This window comes from Cucumis melo, chromosome 10 (assembly GCF_025177605.1).
Source record: "Cucumis melo cultivar AY chromosome 10, USDA_Cmelo_AY_1.0, whole genome shotgun sequence".
NCBI classification, from domain to species: Eukaryota; Viridiplantae; Streptophyta; class Magnoliopsida; order Cucurbitales; family Cucurbitaceae; genus Cucumis; species Cucumis melo.
In genome coordinates, this window is record NC_066866.1 from 17,513,387 (window position 1) to 17,528,653 (window position 15,267).

General features: G+C 35.8%; 1 pseudogene; it reads right to left on the reverse strand.

The window, feature by feature from the left end:
- Positions 1-12,303: 12,303 nt before the first annotated feature.
- Positions 12,304-12,458, reverse strand: LOC127151641 (5.8S ribosomal RNA; annotated as a pseudogene).
- Between the last annotated feature and the right edge of the window lie 2,809 nt (positions 12,459-15,267).

Genomic DNA, 15,267 nt, shown 5'->3' on the forward strand with positions numbered 1-15,267 from the left:
TTTGCGAATTAAATTTGCATCTAAAAAACAACTTGTTTTGATTCTTGTTACAAATTCTCTTGATATTCCCTACATATTCTTTTATGTTTTGCTTTTTCTACTAACCACTTTCCTTTCAAGCTTTGGTTTCTAAAATTTTTATTAGCAACCATTCCCTTGGGTCTGACGTCCTAACTTGCCACCAAGCTACGGCAAAAAGAAAGAGTAAATATATTTTTTTTAAGTTAAAATGGTGAGTTCCTTATCCTTTTTCTTGGTTCTTGGCTTGCAACTAGTATATTACATTTTCCAATTAGTAAAAAAAATTAATTTTTCCTTACTTAGGTGATTTTTTTTACTTTTTCAAACTTGTGCTAATCTATGAAGTATCATGCTATGTAAGTTTCATTATCATCTAATTTTAACATTTATGAATAGTGATAGACTAAATTAAAAACTAGTTTAAGCCATTAAAGATTTGCTTATGTGTTGTATGTCAATGATGATGTTTTCTTGTGCTATGGTTTCCAGGGGAAAACAAGGATTATTTGGATCAATGTATTGTCTACTCGATTTTCTGGGTTGAATTTGATAGAAGAGGAACTACAAGAGATCTTTGATAACAACACTTCCCAATCCTCATGGTAAGAAAGTTTTGAAACTTACTTATTTTACAACTGCATTTTATATATTATTTGGATTTTTGGAGTCATCTTCTGATATAAATTTTTAGAGTGTTTGTTATTTGTTACATTGTTTGTTGTTTTCTCATAACATTGGTTGCAACTTTTTTTCTTGGAATAACTTTGATAATGATGTCAACTTAATTTATCAGAAGCCTCCGTGGAGGATAATCAAGATATGGGGGTGGAGATTTAGTAAGCGTGCTTTATGTTTTGCAACCATAACTTAACTATTTTGTTTTAGAAAACATGTTGACATGTACTTAGGAATGTTGCTTTAATTATCCTACAGTGGTAGCCATTGAAAAGCTATTTTGTGCAATCCACTTAGACATGTGTTTTAGGAATCGTGTTGACATGTACTTAGGAACTTGATATTTGTTACGTTGACTATCCTGCAGTTATGGTAGTCATTGAAAAGTTATTTTGTTGATCCACTTAGAGATATGTTATAGGAATCATGTTGTTTTGTAATGGCTTTGGAGAAGGGGGAGAGGGGGCTACGGGTAAGTTTATGCTAAGTTTCAACTTAATGCAAACTAAAACATTGCTTGGTCTGTAAAGATTGAATCAAAACTTACATTTGCAACATTTATATACTATGCTTATATGCTTATGGTTATGTAGTCGGTGTTTTTTTTTCTTTTTATCTTTTGCGTTCTTTATGGGTTTTTTATTAAAAACCTTGGTTGTATGAACTTTGGGCGCTTATTTTGAAAAGCTTATTATTCTGCTTATTAAGAAGATGATTTCTGTTTATCATGTACTTAATGTTTATGCTTATGCTTATGCATTTTTCGTAATGAATGTTAGCAAGGTTCATTTTTTTTAAAACATTGCAGGTAGTTGAAGAATCCATGGACTATGGTATCAATCAAGTTCATTTATGCGTCAATTTGATTAGATTAGGTCACACATACATGTAACATTACAGTTAATTTATCTTTTGGATTATTGTTAAACCTTTACCGACAATATAATTTATATTTTTTATTATCAATATAAATATCTTTCTAAACATATGTGGGTAATGTTGAAATTTAGTGTTTAATTTTTTTGAAAGAAGAAATATATGACATAAAAACATGTGTTGCGAAAATGAAGAATAACGACACCAAACATGTGTCGACATATAAGCCTTTATTAAATAGAAACAATGTCGTCAAAACACATTTCTTGACAACAATTGTGTAATGAAACATTTACAATGACAATATATTAGTGTCAAGTTATATTGAAAGATGACATACTTAAAGCATCGTTATAAGAGTATTAATGAGAATATATTTGTGTCGAGTGATAGATAACGGTGACACATTTAAAGTGCCAATGTGAGGGTATCAATGACAATATATTCGTGTCAAGGTATAGATAACGATTACACGTTTAAAGCATCAATATAAGGTTATGAATGACAATAAATTCGTGTCGAGTAATAGATAACAGTGACACATTTAAAGCATCAATCTAAGAGTATTAATGATAATATATTAGTGTCAAGATATAGATAACGATGACACATGATTTGCGTCAATATAAGGGTATTCATGACAATATATTGATGTTGAGTTATAGATAACGGTGACATATTTATTGCGTCAAGGTAAAGGTATTAATGACACGATTTTGGTGTCATCTAAGCATATTTACAAAGTGTTGTTAAATAACATTTCTTGACAGTGGCTTCAATGACGGAAAAATTGTGTCGTTGAAAGTTTTTATAACGCAAAACTTGCGTCGTTAAAACTCAAATTTGTAGAAGTGCCTGAAGTTTATAAACTTAGAAGAAAAATGTTTGTGTAAAGTATAGAAAAGCCAGTCAATGAACTCACATTTGAAGGTGATTGGAATGAGAAAATATCTAAAAAGAATTTGGTTTCCAAAAATGAAAAGTTACACATTATTTAATCTTTGTTTAAAATTGTTGGAAGAAGTGAAATATGCTGACAAGTTACTAAAGTATCAGTGTTATTGTTTTATTCTCGAGGTTGGACAAAAGTTGCCTTCCACAAGATGATTTACATATTTTATTTATGAATTCATTTAAATTAACTGGAAAAACTTTGTAGCCTTGCATGTTCTATGTCCTTTGAGAAATTTTTATTTTGCCAAAAATTCTCAATTTTTAAAATTTTTTCAAATGCTCTATTCTTTGAATAAATACCATGTCTACTTGGCTTTCTAACTTAGAAAAGGATGTCTGCCCTACCCTTAAGCACGGAGCTTGGGTTTGTGACTGTGTTTGTTATTTGAATATCTTAAATATGTTGAAAATGCATACTTTGATAGCTTAGAAATGAGTAGAACACATGTTGTCCATTTTCTGAATATAGTGAATTATGCACATACTTAATAATATGTACTAAAAACATGTGCTGCTGTCTTTTTTATATTAATACCCCTCCTTTGGCCATACCCACTTGTATCTGATTGTTTGAATGTCAAGTATGCACTACTACAAATTTGGGTTTTAATCATGTAAAATATGTATCATAAATAGTTTCAACGACACAATTTTTGCTTCATTGAAGCCACTGTCAAAAAAGGCTCTTTAACGACACTTTGAAAAATGTGGCGTTAAATATGATTAGATGACACCAAAATTGTGTCATTAATACTTTTACCTTGACGTAATGAATATGTCACGGTTATCTATAACTCAACACCAGTATATTGTCATCAATACCCTTGCATTGACGTAAATCATGTGTCACTGATATCTATACCTCGATACTAAGATATTGTCATTAGAACTCTTACATTGACGCTTAAAATGTGTCACCAATATCTATCAGCCGATACGAATATATTATCATTAATACACTTACGTTGGCGCTTTAAATGTGTCACTGTTATCTATATCTTGACATGAATATATTGTCGTTAATACAATTACATTGACACTTTAAATGTGTCATTGTTATCTATCACTCGACACGAATATATTGTCATTAATAACCTTAAATTGACGCTTTTATATGTGTCACCGTTATCTATACCTCGACACGAATATATTGTCATTAATACTTTTATATTGACATTTCAAATGTGTCACCGTTATCTATACCTCGACACGAATATATTGTTATTAATACCCTTATAACAATGCTTTAAGTGTGTCACCTTTCAATATAACTCAACACTAATATATTATCATTGTAAATGTTTCATTACACATAATTGTTCTCAAGAAACGTGCTTTGACGACACTGTTTCTATTTAATAAAGACTTATATGTCGACATATGTTTGGTGTCGTTATTATTCATTTTTGCAACATGTATTTTACTGTCATATATTTCTACTTTCAAAAAAATTAAATACTAAATTTCAACATTACCTACATATGTTTGGAAAGATATTTATATTGATGATAAAAAATGTAAATTACATTGTCAGTAAATTAGTTTTTGTAATAAGCCAAAAGATAAATTAACTGTAATATTACATGTATGTGCGACCTAATCTAATCAAACTGACGCACAAATGAATTTGATCGATACCATGGTCCATGGATTCTTCAACTACCTGCAAATTTTAAAAAAATAAACCTTAGCCAACATTCATTACGGAAAATGCATAAGCATAAGCATAAACATTAAGTACATGCCAATCAGAAATCACTTTCTTAATAAATAGACTGAACTTTTCAAAATAAGCGCCCAAGGTTCATACGACCAAGATTTTTAATAAAAGACCTATAAGGAACGCAAAAGATAAAAAAGACACTGACTACATAAGCATAAGCATACACGTAGTATACAAGTGTTGAAACATAAGCATAAGCATACTATGTAAGTTTCAATTTAATCTTTCTAAGCCCAGCAATGTTTTTGTTTCCATCAAGTTGAAACTTAAGCATAAACTTACCCTTGCCCCCCTAGTCATACAACCAGGTTTCTTAATAAAAGACCTATAAGAGATGCAAAAGATAAATAAAATCACCAACTTCATAACCATAAGCATAGTTGCAAATGTAAGTTTCGATTCAATCTTTACTGACCCATCAATGTTCTGGTATGCATCAAGTTGAAACTTAAGCATAAACGTACCCTTAGCCCTCCCCCACCCCCCCCCCCCCCCGCCCATCATTACTAAATTTAAGCATAAATTTAGCACCTCACTCCCTCCTTCTAAGGTCATTACTAAACATAAACGCACTCCCCCCCCCAGTCATACAACCAAGTTTCATAATAAAAGACCCATAAGGGACGCAAAAGACAAATAAAAATACCGACTTCATAAGCATAGTTGCAAATGTACATTTCAATTCAATCTTTACCGACCCAACAATGTTCTGGTTTAAAGTTGAAACTTAACATAAATGTACTCTTAGCCCCCCCCCCCCCCTAAAGTCATTTCTAAACTTAAGCATAAACTTAGCACCTCACTCCCTCCTTCCAAGATCATTATTAAAAATAAACGTACCACCCACCCCAAGTCATACAACCAAGTTTCTTAGTAAAAGACCCATAAGGGACGCAAAAGAAAAATAAAACCATCAACTTCATAAGCAAAAGTATAGTATATATATAATGAAAATGTAAGTTTTGATTCAATCTTTACAGACCCAACAATATTTTGGTTTGCATTAAGTTGAAACTTAAGCATAAACGTACCTTTAGGCCCAACCCCCTACCTCCCCAAAGTCATTTCTAAACTTAGCAACTCACTCCCTCCTTCCATGGTCATTATTAAACATAAACGTAGCTCCCCTTCCCACCTCCCTCACCCATCACCCCTTCTAAAGTCAAAGTTGAACTTAAACATGAACTTAACACTCCCACTGCCCCTCCCCCTTTCCAAAGTCATTGTTAAACATAAAATTACCACCCATCTCCCTCCCCACTTCCAAGGTCATTAATAAACCTAAACATAGACTTACCTCCTCCTTCATCTCTTCCAGAATCATCTATGCTACAAATAAAACTTTACAAGCAAACAAAGTCAATGAGAAATTAACAACACAAAACAATGTATAGAGATCTTAGTACATGTCATCACGATTCCTAAAACATATGTGTAAGCGGATTAAACAAAATAGCTTGCTTACCAATGACTACCATAACTGCAGGATAGTCAACGCAACTATGAACAGAGATCCTCAATACATGTTAACATGATTCCTAAAACATATGTCTAAACATATCGAATAAAAGAGTTTTTCAATGATTACCATAACTGCAAGATAGTCAAAGTAATAACACGTTATGTAATCAAATCCACATGAAAAAGCATATAAAGTTGTCTCTTTTACAAATTTTACCTTTAAGATTGAGAACAGAAAAGATATTAGTTTACAAATTCAGCCCACTTCGTTCTTACGACATCTAAGTCGTCCTGTGAGTATGTCGAGGCTGATCCTTCCATCTATTCATCATTTAAAAATGATTTAATATGCAACAGTTATAAACAACATAAGTAGTTCAAAAAGGTAAAATGAAATACTTACTACTTCAACGATCGTCCTATTGCTTGACAATATTATATCATGCATGAATTGTATGACATAATACCCACACTCCATAATGCAACCTTGCTTCAGACACTATCCATAAGAGAAAAAGAAGAATGAAATACCTATGTTACGGTTGCAAAACATAAAAAATGCTTACCTCTTTCTTCTACTAAATCCCTACCCCTCATACCTTGATTATCCTCAAAAGAGGCTTTTTCCTTCTTGAAATATCGAAAGCCCTAAGAATGAATAGCAAACTACGTAAGTTGTACAATCATTGTCTCATATGCAACATATTAACTCATTATTATTTTATCATAAATAAAAGTTTCAACATACATTTGGATGACATCAGAGACATCATTGTTAATTTTGTTTCTCAAAGGATCCATTCAGTATGATGTGCCCCTTGTGAAGTCAATGGCAACTAGACACCAATGGTTTCTATATTGATAGGTAAGTGTGCGTTAAATTTAGAATGAAGATCATATAGTTCATTAGGTGCATTTGCTGAAAAAAGTTTTGCACATACCCCAAATTGTATGGAAACATCAAAATTTGACGATGGTCGGTCCTATGCAATCTAGCATTCAGGACTTGCGCTTGATCTTCTTTACTTATACCAACTGAAACAGAGCCAATGTCTGTAAACTTATAGGATCCTAACATTCCTTTCTCTTCCATCACTCTATAGAGGTGACTATAAATATGAACAACATAAGGGACTTTAGTGCGTGGTACATGTTACTATACTATTTAATTGATGTGAGAAAGAGGTAACTTACAACATAAATGCATCAATGCATTGGGTTGATATAGGATGCATTTGACAAATTCTTAGAGTGCCTCAAGGAATATGCAACATTTCCGTTGATAACCAAAAACTTTAGCAGGTACATGAATTTGAATCTTTGACCCAATGTAATCAAGTTTCCATAGCAATAATCGTAGTGTAATTGGTACTCTCTTTGTATTCAATGTCAATGACAGTAGTTGCGGATCAGCTTGCTACACGTTTTTCATCTGCCATAAACATAAAATGTCATCCATATGAAATATATTCAAACCAAATTCATCTGTTAGAATCATATTACCTTCTCGTCTAGAGGAATGACCAATGACGAGGCCATAACAACTATGAACCGACTTCTTGGAAAAGCATAGTCATACCTTCCCTTGTTAGAACAGAGACAAAGCAATTATTGTCGGCAACCATTTCCACTGATACCTTCACGTTGTCACCATCCATGTCGTAGTCAAAAATTGTTCCAACACCAACGACATTGTCCTTGGTCCCAATCACAAGTCGACAAGAAGTTCCATCCTACAATATACAATGAAGGAAAATATGAACATATTAATATATGTGTCCAAGAAATAGGGAACTATAGGAATCAAATTCATGTTGACCTTCACTTTTGTTAAAGTCCCAATTGATGCACAAATATCTTTATTCTCGTCACCAATTTTCGCCACACATAAGTGTTAATTCATTAGATATTTAATAATTAGAAAATAATGTTTGAGTAAAAAATAAAAGGTAGATGTCTTTTACCTTATCTTGTTTTTCTATCGTCAAGTCCTCTATTTCAACTTCTTCTAGAACCTGTCTATTTTCTTCTTCTGTGTCGTGGTCATTTGCATCATCCAACGTGTCAATGCTTTGAGAAGTCATTTGACTCTTGATCTTTCTCTAGTCAGCAGTTTCTCCTTTTGTGGCCACTTCAGAAACCCTCTTATGGTTCATTAATTCCGCTTCTAGTTTTAAGATACAAGCAATCATTCTCGCTCGCTATTCAGCATAATCTTCTTCTTTACTGACCTTCTTTCGTTTCTCTCTTGCAGTGTGGAAGTATTTACTCAGTGTGACATATTGACCTACCCCTCGAATCTTTCCCGGTGGATCATTTCCTCCGATGGCTTCTGATAGTATGTCTGAAGTTATGTTGTCCGTTGAATGAGTTACACGTTTTAAAATAGGTAGGTTGTCCTATCATGGAAAGGTTATACTATATTAGTAAGTACAAAAAAAACACCCTTACAACATGAAAGTATTTACGATTTTATTGGCCACCTCATTTGTGTCTGTGTCTCGAATCTCTCTATCTTTGGTTGTTCGTGCTTTCTTTCATACTAAAGCACGATCAATTAACCTACCACTAGATGTGCTTGCTTTCTAAAAAAGGAAAGTACATTATGATTAGTTATACCGCATTACATGTTGCATTATTGGAACTCATACATACTATTCCTTGCATACCATCTCTTTGGCAAGGTTTGCATAACCTTTTTGCGACATTCAATGGTTGTACTTGTTGTTCTTTCTTTGCTCACGACTCTTGTTGCTAACCATTTTCACACATAAACTACATTTTAGCATAATTATTGTTATATACTAATGAAGGGAATGGTGATTATAGTTACCTCAAATTGTTCAGTCAATCTAGAAGCAACAAATATGTTCCAATGCTCACCATCGATGAATGAGTATTCTGTTGGTGGGTTTTTCCGTTTCTCCAAATCTTTCTGATATGGTAATACATGCTTTGTAGTTAGCGATGACTTGAAATTTCGAAAACACACTCGCATTTTGTAAAATACTTTTTTTTTATATGGGGTCTATTATGAAGCCACCCTATTACATGACATTGCATACTGAACGTTAGTAATAAAATATGAACATTGTTACTAACTAAGGGTGAGAAAATTACCTTGATTAGTTCATAAATTTTATCTTTGAGCTCCGTAGGTAAATCCTTCCAGGATTGGTAACTGATCAGAACATGAACTCGCACGGTCATTCTAATGAAACTCTTTATCTTGGTCGCACTTTCATCAATAGGCTGACCGATCTCATTTCAACCAGTCTCTTATGTCAATCACAACTAACCCGTGTGATCTCAGATATCCCCGTATGTCCACGTGTACCTTTACCTTTATTAATGTGTCCCTCGGTACTCGGTACGCTCGAGCAACCAGCTTCCAATCTAGCTTGTTTTCCAAGTGCCATTGTTTGGTAAGTGATGGTCCACCTGCATGAAATGACATAATTTTCAATATAGTACACTATTGATCAACGTATCAATTATTCGAGCGGAATGAAAATGGAAAGCAATAGTCGTAAACAACAATAATCCATTAGTGAGATCCATCAGAAAGTTGACATAACATATAGAATCAACATATATGAAGATCTGCTATGTTTGTTACATGATGTAAAAAACATTTTTTACAACTATCATTAATCGCTCAGTGAAAAATACTAAAAACGGAGAGAAGAGCTGCCAAGTGGACTATTGAAAATAATTAACACCAACACGAGGCTTACGTTAAAACCCGAGAACCAGAAGAAAAACCATGATATTTTAGTTTTTATTATTTTTCTGATGAATGAATACAATATGTACAAATGGAGAGAATAAATATAATACAATAGAAGTAAGAAAGGAAAAGATTTAGGAAATAAAATCTTCCATATTATTTTTTCCAAAAATACTCTCAAGGCCAATCCCACTAATTTTAACATGGACATCAAAATTGAAAATAATGGTCTGCCAGTTTGGAATTAAAAGTGCCTTACAAAGAAAGAAACAATAACATTATTTAATATGCTTAATGTGAATGTTTTTCAATGACTGGAATGAATGATAGGAAACTTTGGAGGAACATTATATTACCAAATGTTTATGCGTTTACTCAAGTGCCTTCACAATTGACCCTGATATATGGGATCTCTTAATCTTCCCTAGTCATGCTTCCTAGATATTTTAAAATCGTTGGACAATGGAGAGATATATCGCCTAGCTCATCGTTGTGACAATTATCAACAAACTCTTTTTCTTGTGGCTTCACAATGACAGACTATCTGCCATCACTGGGATCTTTAACATAAAACACTTGTCTTGCTTGTGATGCTAATATGAATAAATCTGAATAGTGAGCTATAGGATCGAGGTCAACTAGTGTAAATCCAAGATCGTCTTCTCGTACACCCAATCACATCTAAATAGTGTAACCCTAAAAGTGTTGTAACTGACTTCCCATATTTCTTAAATCATACCATAGAAGGGCATGTTAACAATTATTAGGTTTTTGTCTTTGGCACTAACCACATACATTGTTGATGCAACAAACATAACACCACTATTTTGAACCGTTCTAGTGTCATCACGGGGATTTGTGTTGTAGCAAATTCTATTGACTTTATATCCCTCATATGTCATCCTAAACGGATGTGGGCCATGTGCAATCCATCTAATCGCCGTGCTCACGACTTGACCTTTGTGGATTTCACGCATGACCTATTATGGTGACCATAGTTAGACATAATTGTTCATACTTTATATTATGTTTCAATAACATGAAAGTACATCTAAACAACATACCTCGTCTCATATCTAGTTAGGGAATGATCGATTGTGTTCATCTCACAATCATTTCTCATTTCTCGCCCTTCATGGGTTGGAAGATTTCAAGATTTCCATATGTCGTCTATGTAAGGCCAGTCGACATTAAAGTAGTGAGTACATTTATTTAAAAGAATGTATATTAGAGAAAAGTGTTATGTTAAAGGTAATGAATTGTACTCTTTGTACAGCTGAACTTCTTCGATGTTTTCTAATATGTGTAGATGGGCTTGTACAATTCATTCCTCTCTAGATTTAAATGAACCTAGTCCAATGGGGTCAAGCCCAGATAGAAACTCAGAACAAAATTCAACAGCTTCCTCACATAACTTTTAAACACTTTCATATATTTTTCGAATGGATACATCCATCTAGGTATATGGGTCCACAAAGTTTTTCCTCTCGCATAAGTGGGTCATATAGATGTACCATAATAGTGAAAAATGATGGTGGAAAGTACTTTTCAAGCAAACATAAGGTTTTAACGTCTTGCTGCAATTTATCTAGATCTGATATTCACGAAGTCTTGGAGCAAATAGAATTGAAAAAAAGAACACAATTTAGTGATAGCCTCTCTAACATTGTTAGGTAAAACTCCACGTATTGCAATTGGAAGCAGTTGTTACATTAGAACATGACAATCATATGATTTAAGACCAAATAGCGTTAGGTTCTCTAAAGATACAAGACTTCTAAAATTCGACGAATAACCTTCTGGAACCTTAAGATCAGACAAAGTTCTGCAAATAGAGATCTCTTCTCTTGACAATGTATAACATGTTGCAGGTATATAAGTTCTACTTCCATCTGACACGGGCCAACTCGGGTCGAAGTTCATTTCTACCAAATCAAGTCTAGAACTCAATCCATCCTTACTCTTCCTTGGTATGTCAAGCAGTGTACCAATTATATTCATCGATACATTCTTCTCAATATCCATAACATCAAGACAGTGTCGTACATGCAATTTTTTTCAGTACGCTAACTCATAGAATGCAAAAATCCTTTTCTAGTTGTCGTTCGGAATATCTTCATTTAACCTCCTACTAGACCTTTTACCGCATGGAAAGGTCTTATCCTTAAGTCTATTATAGATTGCCTCGCCTGATAAAGGGAGAGGAGGTGTCCCGTGCTCCTGATTACCATCAAATGCTTTCTTTTGTCTCCTATAAGGGTGATGAATTGGTAAGTATTTTCTATGTCCCATGTATGCATATTTCTTCCCATATGGTACTCTTATAGAAGAAGTGTCCTCCCCACATATTGGACAAGCCTTATACCCCTTTACGCTACAACCACACAGGTTATTGTATGCAGAAAAATCATTGATAGTCCACAATAGGACAGCTCGTAGGGTGAAAAATTCTTCTTTATGTGCATCAGAACACTGAACACCTACTTTCCAAATAAGTTTGAGATCATCAATCAATTAAAGGTGCTAGGTAGACATTTATGTCGTATCCTGGTTGCTTAGGTCTCGAGATTAACATAGTTAACATCAAATACTTTCTCCTCATACATAGCCACAGCAGAAGGTTATAATTGTAGCAATCATAGGCCAACAACTATATTTCATTGATAAATCTCCATATGGATTGATGCCATCTGCAGGCAACCCCAAGTGGAGGTTTCTCAATTTGGACCTAAAATCTAGCCACCAATGGTTTACCAACCTCCAAGATGGTGTGCATGACGGTGTGCACGAGAGGCTGATGTATGCCCCCTACCTTTTCAATGATCCTGCATGGAAAGAGTTGTGTGGTGGGGGCAGCGATGCGTGACGCCAAGCATACATGTCCTCGACCAGAAGGCTCTAAGTGTAACTTACATTCAAAGACTCGTTGGTTTGTAGGATTCTGTAATTCACCCCAAGTATTGCATTTTGCTACGTTCTTCATCGATGCGAGAGTCAAGGTATCTTTTGCCGAAAGTTGTTATGAGTAATACAACTAGAATGCTTCATCCCCCGTACGCCGAGGCTGGGGCAAGAGGTAAGCGAATTCATTTCAAGTTCTTTGCATGACCTGTGTCGGGGTTTTTTTACACGCGTCGAAAGGGGAGGAAGCAGGCAAAGAGCATGCTTCCCCCACCCCTGACGTGGACAGTTTGTTTTTAAATGCGTTCGCAGGTCGTTTGATGTTTAGGCATCGACAATGATCCTTCTGCAGGTTCACCTACAGAAACCTTGTAACGACTTCTCCTTGCTCAAAATGATAAAGTTCAGTGAACTTCTCGCGATATCGCAGACAGCGAACCACCACGTCGTCGCGATCTGAACACTTCATTGGACCATTCAATCGGTAGGAGCGATGGATCGTGTGTACAAAGGGCAGGGACGTAGTCTACGCGAGCTGATGACTCGTGCTTACTAGGAATTCCTCGTTGAAGACCAACAATTGCAATGATCTATCCCCATCATGATGAAATTTCAAAGATTACCCGACCTGTTGGCCAAAGCTATAGACTCGTTGAATACATTAGTGTAGCGCGCGTGCGACCTAGAACATCTAAAGGCATCACAGACCTGTTACTGCCTCAAACTTCCTTGGCCTAAGTGACCATAGTCCCTCTAAGAAGCTGGTCGCGGAGGGGTACCTCCGAATAGCTAGTTAAAAGGTCGAGGTCTCGTTCATTAACGAAATTAACCAAACAAATCGCTCCACCAACTAAGAACGACCATGCACCACTACCCATTAAATCAAGAAAGAGCTCTCAGTCTGTCAATCGTTATTATGTCTGGACTTGGTAAGTTTCCCCGTGTTGGGTCAAATTAAGCCGCAGGCTCCACTCCTGGTGGTGCCCTTTCGTCAATTCCTTTAACTTTCAACCTTGTGACCATACTCCCCTGGAACCTAATGACTTTGATTTATCATAAGGTGCTAGCAGAATCCCTCTATTAAACGGCTGACTTGTTGACCGAGCAGAACAAGTGCCGCATAATCGTGTTTGGAGGGTTACGATTGTGACAGGTGATATCAGAGCTAAGTTGGCTAATTGACAGTTAAGAACGAAACATGTCGACCACTAATCAATCGGGCAAGTCCCAAAAAGACCGACTAGTAGAGCTTGAAGAGCAGATGCTTTACTTAGTGGAAGTTCCTGAATTCATTTGCTTCTTGGAGTCCCGTCTCGAAGAAATTTATGATGAAGCTCACACGATCAATGCGATGGTTGGCCGTATCGAGGGATTACTAATACAGGAGTTGTTGGCAAGAGTCGACACTCTAGAAGGAAAAGTGGGAAGAATTAGTAGCCACGAATGTGGGGACGGTTTAACGAGCTTTGTTGCCCATATTGAGGAACATGTCATTGAGCTTGATAGCTCTCAAAAGACACTTTTAGAGATGATAAACGACATGTCAGAGGATTTTTGAGCTACCCTCGATGTCATTAGGAATGAATTACAGATACGAACATGAGACTGAATCTCACAATGCGAGCAATGGCAAACAAAGCTCCGATCGAAGGATCAAATCTGGTTAGCAGAGTAAAGATTCCAGAACCCAAGCCCTTTTGTAGGGCAACCGATGCAAAGGCCTTAGAGAACTACATTTTTATCTCGAGTAGTACTTTAAGGCCACACACACAGTCATAGAGGAAGCCAATGTCACATTGGTGACAATGCATTTGTCTGAGGATGCCAAGTTATGGTGGAGGTCCCAGTATGTTGACATTAAAAAAGGACGTTGCATAATAGACACTTGGGATGCTCTGAAGAAAGAACTCTGCTCGTAATTCTTCGTCGAGAATGTTAAAATCTTGGCTCGGCAAAAATTACGTGAAGTGAAACACACGGGCAATATTCATAAGTATGTAAAACAGTTTGCGAGACTGATGTTGGACATACGCAATATGTCCTAGAAAGACAAAGTTTTCTATTTTATCAAAGGGTTGAAACCGTGGGCAAAAACAAAATTATATGAACAAAGGGTTCAAGACCTCACATCAACGTATGCTGCAGCCGAACAATTTTTTGACTTGTCTAATGACTCTTAGGATGTCAGACATCATCCAAGCTTCTTATTTGAGGGAAATAAGAATAATCACTGGAGTTCTCCTAAAACTGCCGGAGGAGACAAACGCCCCAAATGGAGATTACAGGCTCTACCAACCGAATACAGGAAAGACCTAGCGAGGACCAAATAACCAGGATGTGTCCAGTCGTCCTCTTAGTTGTTTCATATGTAAGGGACTACACTTGGCTAGAGAATGTTCAAACAAAACTGCCTTCAATGCCTTCCAGGCCTTTTTAGCCTCAGATTCAGACGATAAACTAGGTCAAACCGAGAGGGAATTGCACCAGACAGAGGAAGGTGATAACCCTCAAATGGGGGCCTTAAAACTCTTGTCGTCCCTTTGAAAGAAGGTGGGGAGACAAGTACATCTGTGGAAAGGGGCTTAATGTATGTTGACACCTGGATCAACCAAAAACCGATCGTGAATTCTACTGCGCTACCTATCGTCGAACTAGTGAAATGAACGATGATAAGGTTAGAAGGATGGAACGACCTCATAGATTTTGTGGTGGTTAAAATGGAAGACTTTGATGTGGTACTGGGAATGGAGTTCTAGTCAAACATCAAGTGATCACTGGATCTGCCCCCACTGTTGTACAGACTGACGTTCGCCAGCCTAACGAGTTGAAAAGGATTTCGACGATACAATTAAAAAAGGGTCTCACTCAGGACGAACCAACGTTTATGGCCATCCCACTTGATTTGTTGGATAACCTAAGGGAGATA